The sequence below is a fragment of the Cyanistes caeruleus genome, chromosome 2, assembly GCF_971803275.1.
Source record: "Cyanistes caeruleus chromosome 2, bCyaCae1.hap1.1, whole genome shotgun sequence".
NCBI classification, from domain to species: domain Eukaryota; kingdom Metazoa; phylum Chordata; class Aves; order Passeriformes; family Paridae; genus Cyanistes; species Cyanistes caeruleus.
The window spans coordinates 112,033,459-112,051,044 of NC_141702.1; the positions used below are offsets into that span (position 1 = coordinate 112,033,459).

Genomic DNA, 17,586 nt, shown 5'->3' on the forward strand with positions numbered 1-17,586 from the left:
TTCTTTTAAATTTTGTTTTTTCTTTGTGAAAGCAACCTTAACACTGAAGATTAGGGAAACTGTTTCTATTCTGGGTCATGAATAAAGCATATCAAGAGTCTTAGCAGATACTTGGGATGGTACTAAAGGCCATCTTCAGCCTCAGAACTCATGTTCCTTCACATACCTTTTTTTTTTTTTTTAAAATTATTATTAAAAAAACCTCCTCTGTTCCCAAGGCCTAGGAGTAGTAATTAAACTGTAGCTGCAGGAGTAATGACAGATATGGGCCCCTTGCCTACACCTTTTCATCTCTGCACCCATCTCCCATCTGGTTTTTGTTTGCCCTAAAGCCTAAGTGGTTCTAAGATCCTCCTCTTGCACGCATGTTCTCACCATGTGCCCATTTTAAATCTCTCCAGGTATTTTAATGAATTAATTAATTGCTAGTTGTTGGCCTCAATGCAAGTAGATCCTGTAAGTCCTGACTCCCATCAGGCACTTAGCACAGCAGCACTTCTGGGGGCTACTCCAAATTGAAACCTTTGCATTGGCCTGTAGCTTTCTGTTCTAAACCACTTTGTGTAACCCTGATTTTGGCTTTCCCTGCCAAAGCAGGAAAAGCAAGGGTGGCATTAAGGACATGAAAGGCGGTATTTCGGGAAGTACCCAACCACATAATCTCCCTGGAATATTTTAGGGTTTTCATGTTGTAGTGGGTATTGGCACAAATCATGTGGGACAAGTGCAGTAAGAGCAGGTGGGATTTATGTTAGCACCTGTGGTAGATTTGTCCCCTCTAAAGTCTTCTAAGAGGTATTGGGGCTTCTCATGGCATTAGTGGGTAATAACACGAGCCTTTGAAGTGTGGTCACTGCTGGAATCCACGTAGTGCCATGTGAGAACAAAATGCGGTAATGATAATTGCTCATCATCTAATTATACAAGAACTTACAGCCCCAGAGGGTGAAAACTAATTAAATGGTTATCCACTCTTAAAATGGCAACAAAAAAAATGAGGAAAATTCATTCTTTTGGCTCTTGTTGCATTGCTGTCAGCAAAGTCACGTGTTCCTTGAGAAGTGAATGAGACAGTCCAAGATGGACAGAGTTCTCTCCGTCCTGCTGCAGGGATTGAGGCAGGAAGCTTACTTTTAGTCAAAAGTACCTCAACTTTTAAGCTGCAGCTCAAAATGAATAAGGGTTCATAGACCCAGGTTATCCAGGAAGGCAGCTGATGCTGGCCTTCAGAGCAGTAAGGGTCACTTTTTATGTTTGCTTGTACAGAATTTTAAAGGTAAAATAATCTGACCACTTGGTCCCTTGGTGTGGATGTAGTGTCCTATGGGCAGGCCTTGGTTTTATTCCATATTGAGGCATGTTTCCTCTGCTTAGGAAAAGTAGCTGCCTGTCAAAAAAAAAAAGTGGCATTTTCCTGTGATTCTAGACCCTGCAGCTTTTGCTCCAGCAGTGGTAGACCTCTGTAAAAACCTTTACGTGCCAAATGCAACAATGATTAGCACCTCAGGCCCTAATTTAACTTTCCAAAAAGTACCAGACAGCCCCTGCTTCATCTTGAGCCACATGCCTTCCTTTGGAGCCCTCTTTCCTGCCTCTCAGCATTCACATGCTACTGTTGTCCTGGTAAAACACCAAGCCCCTCACTGCTTAAACCAGAGTCCCCCAAATACAAGGGACATGCCAGCCTTTCCAGGACCACCACTGCTGACCTGCTGTTCCTGGGGTGCTGGGGAGAGAGGCAGGCAGACAGGCAGGCGCGGCTCGGCAGGACCACACACTTCAGCTCCTATCGCAGCGGTGCTCCAGCAAGCAACAGGTGCTGAGCTTCTGTGGGATTTGGAAATGCAGCGTTCCCCTGCCTGTCCTGCTGTGTAACCCAATACTGCAGACATTCTCACAACACAGTCTGTAGGCTATAAAACACACCTGCGTGGTTATGGTGCTCTCTGGTAGCTCACAGCTCACACCTGGGACACAGTGGCAGACACTGGTTTAGAGCTGTTGGCTTTGCAGTGAGCTACAAAGCCCAGATATCTACCCCACCAGAAAAGCCCCCTCTAGTGTAACCACCAAACATGAGAAGCAGAAATTCTGCCCTCTCCCGAGCCTGGGACTAACGATTTTAATCAAAAAAGCATAATCTGGGTTAGGAATGAAGGCTCAGTGAGTGCAGCAGCACCCAGGCAGTTTCTGGGGAGCAGCTGATGTGCTCTTGTCCACATTCTTGCAGTTACAGAGGTGTGTGTGTTTTTGGGTTACCATAGATTGCAGAGCTGTTAGCTGGGTGTCTTACATATTCAAACTGGCTTTTTCCCTGTTTTCCCAAAAAGCATAGTGCAAGGTTCTGCTGTTAAATGTGGGGGGTACTAACTTGGGAGGTAGGTTGGTCTCTTGTAAATCAGAATGCTTGCTATTTCTGGAGGTTTTCTTAAGGAGTGGGTCAGAAGGAAGTGACTCCTTATTTTTTTAATTACCCATCCCCCCGACATTCTAACACAGTTGTTGCTTTCAAGAATATGCATGGTCTGTTTTCTTCAGACTATTGACTCATCTGGGAAAATAATTAGCTGTTAGGCAGACAGAGGGAAAGGATCACATCTGCACAAGACAGGAAGACTGGGACAGTAGAAAGGGGAAAAAAAATTCCCTGCTTGAATCACAGCTGCCCACCATGCATAGTAACAGAGCTTGCCAAGAATATTCAAATTGATTTAGGAAGAGAAGCTGAGGAAACCGTTTAACCCCAGCCTGCTTGGATCTGTGACAGGATCTCCATGGGCTGCTCTGCTCCCACTTTGGGCTGAAAGAAATGTCTTCAAGCTGCCTGTTTCCCCAACCAGCCTTCCTCTGTGTCCCCCTTCCTCTTCTGCAACAGGAACACAAAACACAGACTACTTGCTGGGTGTGAGGCCCTGAGCAGCTTTCCACACCAAGAAAATAACCAAAGGTGGGAACATTCATTTCCTGTTGATGGGATTAAGTCATAATTGGATCATGTGATTAAAACTAAGAGTCAGGTAAGTTATTTGTGACTAATTTGGGCCAATGGGAACCTTTTTGCTGTTTCCTGTATACTCTGAATTAGGGTCCTTACTCTGAATTTAGGTCCACTCTACAGGAGTGGTCAGCATGTGCATCATCGCATCATCTGCAAACAACCTCTTGAAGTGTTCGAAGCCAAAATCACTTGCTCAAGAGTTTCCGAACACACAAATCCTTTGCAGATCATTTGCAAGCAGTTGAGAGGGTTTTACATCAAAAAATGAGTAGCAGTAGTTCAGCCATACAGTCATACAGAAAATCCCTTTCCCTACTTAAATCAATCTACATCTGTAAGGATATACTCATTTAATGATTAAAAAATGGGGCATTTGAAGTATTTCTTCTCAGAACCTGTTATCTCTGGGACCATTTTTTCTGCAGGAATCCCAGGCTCACTACCAGCACTATCTTTGGGATAAATCCACAAAAACAGGTAAATGCAGAACTGCACAGAATCATATCCAAATAAAATAAAAGTGTTATAATGCAGGTGTTTCAGTACTTGATTTCAGGTGCTGGTCCCACCTAAGCTGTGGGTGGGCTTTCCTTGCCAGCTGGAGCAGCCAACTCCAGCATTAAGCCCCTCCAAACCTCTGCTCCGCTGCACCTCCCCTATAACAAGAGGCCTTTGGCACGTAAGCTTTATTCCAGTTAAAACACAAGTTCCCTTGGTACCTAAATGTCTGCTGTAAGATGAATGCAGATCTGTTGAGACCCTGACAGCACTGAGCAGCTATGTGCTGCCTCCATGCCTAAACCACAACCAGCAAAGCATTCTCCATCAAGCTCGCCTGTGGAGGAGCCAGGCTGGAAGATGTGTGCACAAGATGTTTTTGGATCAGGGCTCTCACAAAAACAGCTGTGGGAGGAAATGGGCCCAGTAGTCAGACCACATTCACCATTAATATTCATTTATGCACAAATACTAACACAATCATAGATGACTTCTAAAGGAATGAGCCTAAATATTTCCAGGAAGAGACAGCTCTGTGTTCTGGACAAATGATTTAGAGGCCACTGAAAGGAAACCCAAACCCTCTTCCTCTATTTCGTGAGAAGGGCCTCTCTTACAGAGTTCCTGCCTGTGCATCCTGATGAGGAGGAGACATCTCCTTGTAACACAAGATGAAGCACCTGGCTGGCTTCAAGGGCCCACAGCTGTGGTCTTCAACCTCTCCAATTTGCCAGGGTTTTGCAGCTCCTTGCCCACAGCTGACCAGCTCCTAGGGATCCATTACACACCCTCCCAAATGCACCAGCATGGAAAGGGTACCTGAGAGACCTTAGAACTGGCAGCTCTCCCAGGCTGTGGGAAAGCCACCTCCTTGCATAGATTCCCATCTCCAGTGCTCTGTAGCTCCTGCTGGAGAGAGATGATCTCCCCTCCTGCAGCACCAAAGCATTAAGCAGGGGTTGGATATAAACGTGTGTTGCAAGAAGGCTCAGATACAGAAGTGAATCAGGCTGTACCTGTACTTAGGTGAATATGTTTGAGGGGCCATCTTTAGCTATAAAAGGAGCAAAGAGGAGTAAAACAGAAAAGGGACAAGAGATGACCAGGAACAGAGGGAGGGAAGGCAAGGAGATGGACACCACTGGCTTACCATAATAACACAGACAAGACCACTGTGACAGAGACACTTGCTGTCCCTTGCTGGTGACCACGGAATCAAGCATAGCTCAAGGATGCACTACAGAAGATGTAGTTTGTCACCCCTTGTTTTGTGTGAGGTGACAACAATGTGCAAATGAAATGAATGCAGATCTGTTGAGATCTGTTGTGGCACTTCTCCAAATGTTTAGAGTACAGCAGATGCTCATCCCTGGCCAGACTCCTCCTGAGGTAAATGAAATAAGCCCTGAATGGGATCTGAGAGGCATTGAACAGAGCTCTAGGTGTCTGAGAAAAATTTTCACTCGTTCAACACTACATTTTTAGTTAAAGTACTTGATGCTTCAATTACTCCCTGATGGAACCAGCTACGCCACAAGGAACACAGTAAGGGTGGAAGTTTGCATTTTCCTGAAGAACGCTGCTTCATTTTGAAGGACAAAGCCTAGAAAACCACGCAAGAGGAAGGAGACACAGAAAACTTCCTCTTCAAGATTTTCTCAAGTTCCCTGCTCCTGCAGAGAAGTTATTAAAGAGTAGGAAGTGTAAACAGAGTAACACCAGAAATACATTTTCTCTCAAACCAAATTCCTCTGTAAATCAATGTGAAGAAGCAAGCACACAAGACCAAATCCAAACCCCATGTCGTTGCCTCCTATAGACAGTTAAGCATCACCTTACACTGATGGTCCATCTGACTTTCAATAACTGCAAGCACAGGGAGATGCCTGCCAACTTCAAGGGAGATGTTCATGTGCACAACAGGCAGGATGAAGCTTTAAAACCACTGGTAGTTACACTTTTACTGCCAGAAGCATCATTTTAATCTAAGTATTGGCTCCTGACAAAGGCTGTATTCTGAAGCGCTCCAACATCTTTGTTCCATCTGAGTAATTGCAAATGCCTGTCTTTAATCTATTTTCAAGAATTGTTGGGTTTGGGTTTTTTTTAAATTACAAAAGAAAATGTTTCTGTGTGTACATTCATGGCAACAGAGCTACACAGAGACATAAACTAGTGGAAGGTCCATATGTTTAGAGAATATCATATGTAATGAGAACTGCTGCATTTTTGTAAAATGTAATGGGACAGATACGCAGCAGCTGTGGGTTACTCAAGAAGCAGCTAATTTAGCAAGCTGAATTCAAGGATATTTCCCAGATCTCCCAAACAATGAATAGCAGTGTTGTTTAAGATTACCATTATGCCTTACATCCTCCTTTGACTGGAAGCAGGGGGAGGGAGCCCCTATCTGTGATTCTGGGGCAGAAGTGCATGATTAGTGCCTAGCTATCATACAAAGTCCCAGAGGAGCAAGGGGGTCTGCACTTGAAGGAAGGAAGGAAGGAAATTGTGTAGGATAAACAAAATAGAGCCTCAGGAAAACAGTTGAGATGGGCAAGACTTGGTGAAAAATGGAAATTAAAAAGGAAATATTGAAGGGATTGACTTAAATTCTATCTAACACTGAACTTTAAAACAAACACACTGACTTCAGAAACAGCATTAGAAAATTAGCAGTTTTGTAATTTTATATAAAGTTTGCTCTACGGCAAGGCATTACTCATTTCAAATATACAAATGGAAGTTTTAAGGGTTGATTGCCCTTAGATTTCACTTTTCCAGGGATTTTACCTACCCTTCCCTCTATAAAAAAAAAGGAAGAAACAGACAATCTGGATGGAGTCACAGCTCCATTTTGCTACTCACTGAGGAGAGGGGGCTCTGTTCTCCTAAGGTGGCCACTTGGCGAGCAGCCCAGGTACCCTGCAGCCACCCCAGAGTCACAAAGGGGCCCACAGAACAGCCCACTAGACCCAGCTGCCCTCAATTCCCACTGCAGCTGGAGCCAAGTGCCTCATATTGAAGAGGGAGATGCACCCCAGTGGACCCACTCCAGGTTCTGCTTATTCACATATTAATACAGGTTATACACACTGCTTAAAAAAAAAAAAATTAAAGATGGGCTACTTCAAATTCTAACTCTATACAAGATCTTAATATTTTTGGGGAAGATCTCTGCAATGACAGTGTCAATGGCAGTTTGTGACCATCCTTCTTCAGGTGGGAGACAGAGAGGAAGGATTGGGATTTGCTAATCTGGAATAATTTGGGAGGATCTACACATATAAATAAAAATGACCAGGTCTTCCCCAAAGTAAGAGATTACCTGAGTGAATAGACTTTCAGATAGACTTTTCAGGATTTTCAGATATAGTAAATTGGTAGTAGTAAACTGTAAAGGGCATTGTTGCATTAAGATATATTACATTTATCTGTTTCCTGGATCTGATATTAGAATTTCCTCTTGCTGTACTATTGAGATAACCAAAACCTCTGCCTCTATAAAAGAAACATGCTTGATTTCCAAGCAAAGGGGATAAGCTTATGCAACAGAAGTACAAGGAAAGTCCACTTCTTCCGGCCAAGCTCATCTCTCTGCTCCACTGGTGGAAATCAGGAGTAAATGCCTAAAGCTCCAAAACCTGATGTGAACTCCTGGGAGTAGAGCAGAGCAGAGGCTTGTGCTTAACTGATGGAGTCATTCCCACAAGCCCAGCTTTAGAAATTCATTATAGAAACAGGCTCAAGCCAAAACTTTTGCTTAGTTACAAAGTGAAGGGATTGCTCCTGGTGAAATGAATGTTAAAACCACCAAGTGGCTTGTGTAATGTAGCATTGGGCCTCCAAAGTGTTTTATGGCAGAGGAGCACATCTGGAGTCAGCAAAAGGCTATCTTGGGCTAAGGACTTTGCTCTTTGCCATACAAGAGCTACATATGCAAGTCTGGGTGTAATTCTGCTTCTAGAACCATAGCTGAAGTGAGATAACACAGCTAAAAGCTTGAGAACTACCTGAAATAAATATATTTTGAAGTAGACTTTTTTTCTTCTTAAAAGTTTTTGAGCAGACCCTTTATATTTAGTGATACAAGCACCACTGCTCTCATATCAGAATGTGATTCCCAGCGCAGTTCATTCCTTTGTGCAAGGACAAAAGCCCAGCCCATCAGCAAGAGGAGCTGGAGTTTATTCAGGAGTCCATAGGAAACAGCTGTTGCTTTCAACCCAGCCTCTCCTTTATCTCCTTTATTGTTTATTCATGTCTCAGCTCATACTAGCCACTGTGAGCAGGTCAGGACTCTGCACTCCAAAAAAGCTCGTCAGAAGCTGATGGAACTCAGCCCAGTGCCAGTAGGATGGAGGAGCTGGGTTTTATATTATTCAATTCCCAGGTGGTGACAGAGGTAAATTCCTGACTTCATTAGTTAATAGTGCAGACAACATCCAGGCATTTGCCCTGGATTTTTGCAGAAGGGGGCAAATGCTCAGTGAGTAGCATGAAAGAAACCAAATGCAACAAGCTGAAAATGGAGAGTGCCTTTGGATATTTCTCCCCTTCTTTCTGAGTTTGTTGACAATTCCTTTGTACTCCAAAGGATGTTTACTCCCCCTCTCTTCTGTGATGATGTAGTGAGTAGGACTGTGCTTACAAACCTGCAAATGTTTATCTGTAAAGACTGTGCTGTGGTGTAATGGCATGAAGAAGTGGTCCAGAGCCCAAATAGGCCAGAGTTATTTTCTACAGAGAAGCAAGGAGTGGTGACCCCAATACATTTGCTGGAAATTTGCTACCAGGCAGGGGGAAAGATGGCAGTAATGAACCCAGTGTGAAGAACAGTAAAATAGAAGGCAAGGCTCCCACGTCCTCCTTCTAACTGCCTTCATTTGTCTCTGTTTCCCAGTCAAAACGTGGGTGTAATTGTTCAGGCATAGCATGAAGCTTTAAAGACTCACAGTGGATACAGCATAGCGGGAGGACAGCATGATGTCAGCAAGAAGTGAGTTATTCTCCTCAGCAGTGAAAGAATTAGTGAGCTAGAAATCCAGGGATGTCAGGACTTTAGTCCAAACCGGAAAGAACATTTCAGCTCACCAGATTGGCAAGAGACAGAGGGATGATTCCCCTTGCAGAAAAGCTTTCCTGAGTCACAAACCATCCAGAGCTGTATGTATCATTCACACCCTTGAAAGCTCTGCAAAACCCAAAACAGTGTCCCCATGGTGAGAGAAACAAGAGTTTGCCACTTGGAAGGGGAGAGGAGAGGTGAATGCCTGCTTGTGAGCAGACCTCTTTTCATTTAACAGCAGATGACAGTGTCACTTATTTTCACAAACAGCTATTTAACGTAAGGAAGCATCATGAATAGAGAACATCAGATAAGGCATAAATTATACAGCTAACTCAAGAAAACGGCTCCTACAAGACTTTAAAAGGCAGGCCAGATGTCTTCAGATACTGTCAGCTGTGAGCCGGTGTCGCAAAACCTTTCAAGCTCAGCTAACTCAAGTCACAATGTGCACTTGATTTGCTTGGCTGAACGGGGAACTTCCCGAGCTGTGAGCAGGATCTACGCACAGCTGAAAATACGGTGGGAATGAGTCAGTTCCTTGGAGCTTGCGTGGGAGGCAAAGACAGAACTGTGGGTGGCTTCAAAGTGTTAAACAGCCTTTTAAATTCAGGCCCAGTTTCTCAGAGGAATAAGGAAACGGAGATATTCACCCAGTCTGGGTTTAGTTCCATGTCTTGGGTCACCCTTGAGAAAATTGCTCTCTGATAGTAACAGCCACTTCCCAGGCACACAGATCCACTTGCTCCCAAGCCAGTTCAGCTTCAGATGTAATTCTGTGGAGTTTAACAGCAACCAACTTAGTCCCTCAGCCCTAGCAAGGCAGCAGCAGCTGACCATTCTCTTGTACCATCTGCAAGCTGCCTCCAAGGCAAGGCAGAGCCCACCAGCTCTAGGTCAGGCATTTCTCTGTCCATCTCTGCTCTCTGCATTTCACCCTTTTGCTTTAGCTGCCTGGGATCGTAACTCTTCCAACACAGTCATCTCAGGTACCCAGTCCCTGTGATGACAGAGAGCTGCTTCAATCTTTCCAGTTCTGTGTTGGCAGGGAGTTTCCCCATCCTGCAGTCTATCATTCCACCTCTAGTGCCAAGAACTTTGGGATGTGGTCCCACCCACAAATGGTTTGCACATATAAGAGAAAGGAGATGCTGTGGGTTAAATTACCTGGTGCATTGGAAATTCAGGCCCCATCCAGTTACCTCCTGCCAACTGTTTGCCATTCAGCCTGGTTCTTCTATAGTGCAACTGGAGTCTGGTCAGCTCTAAAGAGGATTTATTGTTTTTACTGGATCAGGCTCACCCTTCCATTTAAGTGGATTAATGTGGGTTAGCTCAACACAGCATTAGCCAAGTCAACAGAAAGTTCCCTACTACTGGCAATGTTGTTGTTTTTTCTCTGTCACGATGAATTTTTAATAGTCTTTTTGTGCAAGAGCAGCTTTGCAAAATCTTAGACTCCTGCTTTCCAACTTAGATGATTTGGCATGTGAAGAATGCAATGAATATTTAAACCTGTAGTTTGGCATAGCTTCCACAGAGCAGCTAGAAACCTAGTCCTGGGCTTTGGGGGACTAGCCAGCAACAATGCAAAACCCCAAGCCTGGAGGAACAGCATGGGGAGCTTGTGAGGTTACATCAATCTTCAGTACTCAACCAAAATCACTCTAACCCTACCATTATTTAGATTCTTTTAATTAACCCCAGGATTCCTATGGAGGAGCTGTACATGGGTGGAGCTGGGGGTTATTTGATAGATGACTCAGATCACTCCGCTGGTCATATTTTATTCACGTGAGAGTAACTGCTCAGGGCTGTTATTTACTGCTGGAAACAGGGTCCCCAGAGCAGCACACAATGTGCAACCATGTGGTAACAATCTCTGCCTGGAAGATCTTACAATCAAACCAGATTAGACAAAAGGGTCAAAAAGGAAGGCACCCCTCTTTTGCCCTCCTTGTACACATGGGTGAACTAGGGGCTCACACACACATTCAAGCAGCCACCAATTAAGAGTTTACTGTAACCCCTTTGTACCCAACTTAGCCCACGGCAAAATCAAGGCAAATCGACTCAGCTTTATTGGCTGTAAAAGGGTGCCTGGTTCAGGAGCCACCACCAGAAATCCTCCATCATCCGCTCGAACACACAAGGATAGATGCTGGAATTCAGCCAAGACAATGTGGCTTTCATCTTTTACATGAAAGGGGGCTCCCTTTGACATTTTGAGGCCCACTTTTTTAAGAGCTGTTATGCAAACTTCAGCTCACATGAGCTCAAACAATACGGTGGCTAATACGACCGAAACTTTCAAGGCAAGCACAGTTTCCGTGTGCTCTCCCCAGTGATGTATGTGGGAACAACCCCATTGGCTGAACAACTCCAACAGGTATCAGTTTGCAACTACCAGCCATGAAGGATGGCAGTGGGAATGAATTTCTGATCTCAGTGTCCCCTAAGCCGTGGTTTCAGTAGAGATATTAGCATGGAAAGATGCACATTTATTCAGAAGTCGCTCTGCTCTCTGTCTCTGTGTGGCCTTCTGGAAATCCCAGATCTAAATATTGGCAGTTCTGTGCTATTTAACTTGTGAAGCCATCCTGTAGCCAGTGCCTTCTTCACACACAATTATATTTAGAAGGCTCCATAGGCTGGTATGTCATTATCTCAGTGTGTTAATTGATTAAGTCTGGCCTACATACAGTCAGCTGGACTATTCCCTTTTGGGTTGTGATTATTAGCAAGACCCAGACATTTTAAGCCTTTTGGAGCACAGGAATCTCTCTCATCATGCAAGAAGCCCACAGAAATCTCTTGGAATCACTGGCTTTCCAGCTACAATAATTCAGCTTCATAGATGGAAAAATACTCATATTGATGCACAAGAAAGTGGTAAAAAAAGGTGAAAGCAGACTTCAATCTGACAACAACAACAACAAATCATCCACCTACAATCCTTCAAATCCTTCAAAGATGCAGCCAACACTTGCAGCTGAGAGTTAACAAATTGTGAAGCAGACCCTCTAGCAGCTAGAGTCAGACTGAAAAAACCCAGGGCATTACTTGACACATTTCTTTGCTCTGATTGGGAAAACATGTCACTTCTCTCCTAGATATCACTGGTATATGTTAAAACAAGTATTCCACAAGTGATGAAATAAACAGGGCTTGGTTTCTAAAGGATGTGTCTGAGCATGACTAGCTGTTTAAGTGAGAGGTATGGTGTGAAAGCAAAGCTGCCCGCGTAGGGTGGCTGTTTAGTGTCCAGCAGGGCATGACTGCCAGCTGAGTTTATCTACAGGTAAGGAACTCCTAACAAGGGTTTTCCCACACTATTTTCCCAGTGTCTAATCAGGGATGAGCTCAGGAAGAGTACTAAGAGCTCTCTGTTTTACCCAGCTGCCTATTTTTATGGAGCCTGTAGGAAATTAATGTCATTGAGACCTCAGTTTGGTTTTCCCTAGACACGTGGCTCAAGAAGCATTACTGAAGTGATGGACAGGATAAGCAGATTAATGGTGCAAATACAAATCTGTAAGAAACCAAGCCAAAGATGAATTTGTATGTGTCTTTTTACTCCAAGCTGTAATTAAATTCAATGAGGAGCAGAGCCTTAGGACCCACATCTTAGAGAGCCCTGTACCTTCTATTTTCAGTGATCTGTGGCTTGGCTTCCGGAGATGCTGCTCATCTGTACTTCATGTTGAAGCAATTAAAATTCACTAAACAACCAAATTAGAAGTCTCACATTAGGATCCAAACATCAACCAGTTTCTGCAGAAGAACCACCAAGCTTCTACTATTTGGCTGAACTGCTCAACTGCCCAGGCCTCATATTAAGCAAAGCAGGTCTTTGTGTTGCTTGTGACTAAGACAGAATAAATGACCCTTAAATGGATTGTGATGGCAACTTAGGTTGCAGGATTTCCCTGTATTTCATTATATTGGGAAAATGCATAGTCTTTGCACAAAGAAATAAACCCCACAGAGGCATTCTGGTATTGTTCTGTGCATTAGCCAGGCTCTTAGAAAAATAGCTGCCAATAATTGGTGTCCTAACTCTGTATTTTGGGGGTGATTATACTTTACTAAAGTCAGTGGGAAGTTTTCCAATGACCTTAGCGGGGCCAATGTTTTACACTTACCAAGCTCATGGGTTTCAGAAAAAATTAAGACATTCAACACCTCTCAGAGCAAAGCCCATTGAGCCTAAATGCAGGCTTTACACCTTCCTGTCAGACATCCTGTTCATCCTAGTTAATATTCACAGCTACAGCACAGCTGCTTTGGAAAATATCTGACTTCTAGAAAACAAATGTTATAAATCCTGCTCAATGTCAGCAATCTGATAAATATATTAAATTTAATAACTTTACAAACACAACAAATAAATTGCTGTGTTTTCACTACCTGGCTCATACCCTCCATCTGTTTTGGCATGGAGGAAGCTCCAGAGAAACTGTACAACAATAATAACACAGTATCATCCCAACAATAAAGAAATTACAGTTATAGGATACATAAAAGAGGATTTAATCTCTTCCCAGGAGAAGGATTTGGGGGAGGAGACACTGTCATTTGCAAAATAGCTGCCATAGGGCCACAGGTCCTGAACATCGTCACATTTCAAGAACAATACGCATAAAAAAGTGGCTGGAGAAAAACCTCAGTCATTTCAGTGCTAGGAAAATCACCAGAGAAAATGATAGAAGAATTGTTATTTTAGAAAAATCAAGTACATTTCAAATAAAAATTTTTTAGGGTTAATGAATAAACTCATATCAATGTTACATTCAATTGGATTTTTTTATTTTAAGAGGCACATAAACTTTCCTGCTTGAGGGGATAAATCAGTGACAAATTGTCTGATGCTGGGAAGAAATTTCCTCTGCTAGCAGATGATTCCAATACAGAGTTTCTTGTATTTTTTCCCTTTGAAGTATCTGGTACAGGCTGTGGTTAGAGACAGGATATCAGCCTGATGAACCCCAAAGACATTTTCTTGTAGCTCAAAGTTCAGATGGTCACAAACAGCAGTTGTTCTGGCTAGAAAAAGTATCATGCATTTGCTCTAAGTTCAAAAGCCCTCTGCTCAGCACCTGGATTTGCTGCTCTTCATGCCACATCTTTACAACCACTTCCTTCAGGAACTGGCCGTAAAAAGTGCTCTGATGGTGACAGCTCTTAAAATGTTATGTATGTGAGTGGGTTTGAAAACACAGTCTTTTCAGAGGTGCTTCTTTGTCACAGAGACCTTTTGGTCATAAATGTTAATACATAGGCATCCTTTCAGCCTTTTTTTGAAATCTTTGATTGGAATTTCAGCCTAATATCATAAATAATTGCTGCCAGTTGGAAACCCTGCAAGCTGCCAAAAATGAGTGAATGGTAGCTGAGGAAGCCTCCCTGCCAATTTGTCACTTTTTAAGTCAAAACTGTTTACTCCTCCTACCTATATTTCTTTTGTGAAGGTTCAAGTAAATGAAACATCCTGGTAATTGGGTGCAGGAAAGAAATGGGTGACAAGTGAAGGTGCTAAGTTTAAAGTCAGTGATCCTAGGGTGCCACAAAACCCTCATCTGTCACTAGGACACTTGTTCCTTTGCAGGAGCAGAAAGTGGCTCCCATTTCAAACAGCCCTTTTAAGACAGAACTGGGGAGCTGGTGCAATGTGTCATGTAAGTCCCCCTTTATGGATGTAGACTGTCATTGCACCCAGTGTCTCTGTGGAGGATGGGGGAAGGAGAATGATGGAAGGGAAGGGACTGGAAGGGACCAACAAGGACCACCAAAGTCCAGCTCCTGGCCTTGGACACCCCAACAATCCCACCACGTGCCTGAGAGTGTTGTCCAAATGCTTCTTGAACTGTCAATCTTGGTGCTGTGATCACTTTCCCAAGGAGCCTGTTCCAGTGCCAAACCACCCTCTGGATGAAGAAACTTAATATCCAACCTAAACCCTCCCTGACTCAGCTTCAGGCCATTCTTTTGGGTCCTGTCACTGGTCACCAGAGAGAAGAGATCAGTGCCTGCCCCTCCTCTTCCCCTCCTGAGGAAGTTGTAACTGCAATGAGGTCTCCACTCAGTCTCCTCCAGGCTGAACAAGAAGAGCATGGGAAGTTCACTTCAGAGAGCTGCCAGTCGAGGAGGTGCTTTGGGTGCCAAACCTTAAGATACTGGCACTCAAACCCTTCAAATCCCAGGAGAGAAATCCTGGCTTCACTTTACTGTATGGGTCTTTTGCCACTGACTTAAGTGGAATTAGGATTTTACCTCAGGGAACTGGAGAGCAGTCTTGTTGTTTCCTACCTGTTGCTGGAAAGAGTCCATTTTTTCAAAGTCTAGAGAAGCACAAATGCAGCAAATAGCATTGCATTGGTAATGGCTGCTAGAATTATGCAATTAAATGTATGTGGTATTTTTACTACCTCTCCATCACATTGCAGCCCTTCAAATCTCTCTGCAAAGATCTTTCTGCAAAGACAGGGGTAAGTGTGAGGACTCTGCTCACCCTGCAGCCTCCTCCAGGCCTGTGGCATTTCTGGCCACATGTGGAAGTACAACTATGTCTCAGCCTTGTGGCAGAAACTGTATTTAAACTGTGGAACTGGCACTGTTGCAAAGGCTGCCTTGCTATGGCCAAATGGCTTGCCACAAACCCCTCCATTTCAGACAGATGAATGAATGCACAAGCTTTCCTGCTTGCTAAAATGCCCATGGTTTCCCCAGAGCCCAGTCAATGGCCCCTGAGAAAGAGCATCACTGACCGTCCAGCACGTGACCCTCGAGCCACAGCAAAGCAGAAAACTCCTCTGAGCAGAATATGTCTCTCTGCTTCACCCTACTGCTATTTTGCTTGCTATTTGGAAGCCTTCTCATTTCTGTGGCTGGCTCAACCACTTAATAAGGTTCTGGGGTTTTGCCCTAGATGAGGATGTTCACTGAGATCTATTCACTAAGCGAACAGAGAAATCCTGCAGCCATCCCCAAGACTTGGGGCCACTACACAGAAAACCCCATTCATTGTTGCCAAGCCACTAGGGTCAGCCATACAGCTGGAGTTTTACCTGTTCATTTAGTTAAAGGGTAGCTATCACTTAGGCCTTTAGATCATGTTGGTAATTTCAGATTTCTGTTCAAAAAGGATATATATATACATATCTATATACACATTTTCAGTTTGACAGCCTGAGTCATTGTGTTGGTCTGAATGCTCTTCTTGGAGGCACTGACCATCCTGGCAGGAATACATGGGGGCATTCCAGCTTGAACATCAGGCCCCATACCCATACATCACTGTGACAATGGGAGCTTCCTTTTAGGTATCCCTCAAAAGAAAAGAAATAAAAAAAGAAGATTATATTTTTTCTTATGTTTCATATCTAGGCTGAACCATATTTCCCGCATCTGCATTCAGTCCTAACTTCTATTTCCTTTTTTGTTTTAGCTGTTCAGAGTTTTTGGAAACAAATTTATTGGGATTTGAATTTTGCAATGTTCAGGCTCCTGAACAAAACCAGCAGAGTACTGCTTATTTGGCTGCCCACACCAAAATACTCTCCGCTGTAAGTTGTGGCCAGCACTTTTGCAAAATGTGGTTGAAAGTTATACTTTGTAACCTGGCTTTTATCATTGTTCTCAGGAAGCTGTAAAGAGTAAGCACTTTTAAAGTGAAATCATTTGTGTTCAGTTGTTCTGGAACTGGGCTTTTAAAGTTGGAAATTACCCTCTAGGGCACAAGGATGATAATGCTTCAAACTTTAGAAGTGTCTGAGCTTTCAGTTTCTGAATAAGGTCAGAGCTAAATGTAATCTGCATACTGGAAATCTCAGATTTGAAGATAGGGTACATTTGGAAACATATCAGACTTGATACTTCAAGGGTCTCACTGTATTGACAAGTTCCCTATCCCTGCTCTTCTTTTTTACAACTGAAATGCAACATCAAGAGCTCTATCAGTTAATAACATAACACTGACACAACACTGAAGTGGGGAAATTCAGAGTGTGAAAATCAGCAAAGTGCTTGCTCAAAGCAGTAAGCCTGATAGTAGTCCTGTCAGTTGCCTTAAAACAGATGTTGGCCAATTCAGTAGCTCATCAAGACATAAGCTCAGAAAATGCAAAAAAAAGGAATGCCAGTTCATGTGACATTTTCTATATAATTAATAAGAATTAAGTTATATAGATAAGAATTAAGTTTAAGGCTGTGTAAGACTTGGCAATGTCTTATCCATCCCAAAGTATGCATTAATTCTCGCTCCCTGAGGCAGTGATACTTACTCCTAACATCAGTGACTCCTTAGGTGATTACATGAATTATATTAAGTCTGAAAATCACTTTGTACTTTCCTTGCCACCTCGGAGAAGGGAGCTGTGAAGGCTCATGCGGGCAGATGGGATGTGTTACAGCCCTCACAAACCTTTCTCCTTACACCCACCCAGAGCGCTGCCCTGAGATCCCGTCTCACATGACCTTAGGCAGCAGGCTTGGAATCTAACAGAGGCCAAACCAAAGCCTGTCAACTCTTCCTAAATGAATTTACAATCGGCGAATGAGGGAATGAGATGAATGGCATGAGATGGTTGTGCATTACTGCAGAAAAGCAACTAAAAATATTTGTGGGGATCCAAGTATACAACCCCAAAAATACACACATACTTTCCACCATTTAAATATCTTGTCTCTGGGTGGAAGCCAAACATTTTTCTATTTATTTCCACATATGTCATCAAGATTCTTAGGAATTTAATTGCCTAAATAGATCCTGGAGAAGGACAAGGTGTTAGGAGGATGTTAACTCACCTAACACTGTGTGCTGAAGCAAGGGAAGCGTCTCCTCGTTGCTCTCACAGAAAGACTGCATTTCTTTTATTAAAAGAAGACAAGTTGTGTCTGTGGCAAGTACTGAGAACACATGCAATGATACCTCTTGTTTCCAGGCATCTCGACAGCTACTTCAAATTTGCATTCTTAAGTGGAATTAGCAGAGAAAGGAGATTTACACACCCCTTGCTGGCAG

At 43.4% G+C, this 17,586-nt stretch overlaps 1 long non-coding RNA gene across 3 annotated transcripts in view; it reads right to left on the reverse strand.

Annotated features, from left to right (window-relative positions):
• Positions 1-17,586, reverse strand: part of LOC147655133 (uncharacterized) — a 69,814-nt gene that overhangs the window by 50,161 nt on the left and 2,067 nt on the right. The window lies entirely within an intron of this gene.